The following is a 2,120-nucleotide window of genomic DNA, read 5'->3' as shown; positions in this document are numbered from 1 at the left end:
TTACTTTGCTTGCCCCCTCTCATCTCAATTTCTTTCCTTTTCCTCATTTTCCTTTTTCCTTCACCTGTAGCTCTCGATTAGCCCCAGACTACGTAGATCGAAGCGATATCACTCCCTGAAGCATCAATCGTCGTTATCTCAATGATATTGGTGATTTGCACTTGATTTTGCTCCGGGGTTTACAATCCTCGGTAAGAATTTGCTCTATTATTGCTATTTGTCTATTAGATATTGATCTTAGGAGAAGGGAGTGGAAAATAGGGGTTTGATTTTAGTTGAAATGTAGTTTCTGAGGTTGGGTGGAGAATTTACATGAGGAAATTTTGGCCTTTGGAACAAGTTTAGTTTTGTTCCCATTTGGTTGCTGCTAATGTCTGATGTTAGAGCTACTGGGTGCTCAATTATTTGTTGCCTCATCCTGTAAAGCTTCTGTCACCGAGTACACTTTAAAAATGAGTTAATCAATGCAACAAAATCTCGAATATAGATAACCCTAACATTCAGTCTGCTAATATGATTGTTATGCTCGAAAATATAAACTATTAGGTTTTACTAACGAAATATTCTGAGACATTAGAAGCAATATAATGTTCGTTTTAGTTTAGAACACTAATAGACTCCTCTCGGGTTTTTTATGATTCAGAAACTCATTTCAAGGGAGTCTTACTATTGTCTGTGATTTGAATGTTCGTCTTATATATACTCTAAGCTAGAAGGATCATGAAATTTTGGTACAGACTAAAGTTAGAGAAATATGACTTTTATTAACCTTTGAAAGCTAAAACAGGTTGCTAATCTAAAAATTGACTCTGTTCTTAGAGATGAAAATTAATAACGACATGGTCAATGACCAGCCACTCTCGTGTGTGTCGGGTGCATATACATATACTTACACACACAAACAAATATGGGAAAAAATGTTACTAAGGAGGCACCTTAGAATTCAGTCTACAGATGCTTCTTCAAACTACGTTATATGCAATCAATGTATTTGATCCACTCTATTCATTTGGATCTATATGTTTTAGATGATATATGAACAAAAAATTAGATAGGGTTATAATTACTCATGCATCAACTGATCGTAAAATTAACTGTTTTATTATAATACAACTAAAAAAAGAAAAAATGTGTTAGAAATATTGAAATGTCATGATTTTTTATAGATGTTTTGAGACATTTAGATCATGATAAATGCAGTGGATCATCCAATGGAATAGTCTAACCTATGCATCAAGAGATGCATCTTTAGATTGAATCTAAGTTGCCTTCTTAGTAACATATTTTTCATAATATATATATATATATATATATATATATTATATAATATATATATATATATATATATATATATATATATAATATAAAAGAAAAATGAGTATGCTGTAGCCGAAAACACAATTTTGTGCTTGATAGTGAGGTGTCTTATTCTCATACGACTCATTCAAATGGGGGGACCACAGTCAACCCATATGAATGTGGGATTTTCCCCATTTAAATGAGTGAAAGGATAAATGGCACGCTCACTACCAAGCATAAATTTTGTGCTTGGTACGCAAACATATCCATATTTCTCTTCTGCTTCATATATATATATATATATATATATATATATATATATATATATGGACATGTTTTCCTAAGGTGACACCTTAGATTCTCACCTAAGGACACGGTCTAAAATCACATCATTCCCTTTTTTTTTGCAATCCACTCCGTTGAACTTGATCTACACGTTCTTAAACCCAAATACACCAATTTTGGGATGAATCCGTCGTGTTTTAACCCTTCATTCACTCACCGCAATTTTAATGGTTTTGAATGAATAGAACTTTTTGCACGGCTCAACGAAGGGTCAAAACACGACGGGTTTACCCCAAAATTGATGTGCTTAGGTTTAAGAACGTGTAGATCAAGTTCAACGGAGCGGATCGCAAAAAAAAGTTAGGGAATGATGTGATTTAAGGCCGCGTTCTTAGGTGGGAATCTAAGGTGTCACCTTAGAAAAACATTACCCATATATATATATATATAAAACTGACATCTCATTTTGCAAAATAAAGTGCCCACTCACAAGCACAAAACCCCACACCCACCCAATGTGACAACTAGGTAGTTCT

At 33.7% G+C, this 2,120-nt stretch overlaps 1 protein-coding gene across 2 annotated transcripts in view; it reads left to right on the top strand.

Annotated features, from left to right (window-relative positions):
- LOC109837951 (barley B recombinant-like protein D) overlaps nt 71–2,120 on the top strand; it is an 8,948-nt gene continuing 6,898 nt past the window's right edge. For both annotated transcript variants that reach the window (XM_020406344.1, XM_020406343.1), the window contains exon 1: nt 71–191. The gene's annotated coding sequence lies outside the window, so the exon portion shown is untranslated. The remainder of the gene's footprint in view (nt 192–2,120) is intronic.

This window comes from Asparagus officinalis, chromosome 4, assembly GCF_001876935.1.
Source record: "Asparagus officinalis chromosome 4, Aspof.V1, whole genome shotgun sequence".
Classification (NCBI taxonomy): Eukaryota; Viridiplantae; Streptophyta; class Magnoliopsida; order Asparagales; family Asparagaceae; genus Asparagus; species Asparagus officinalis.
This window is presented reverse-complemented; position numbering and strand designations above follow the sequence as displayed.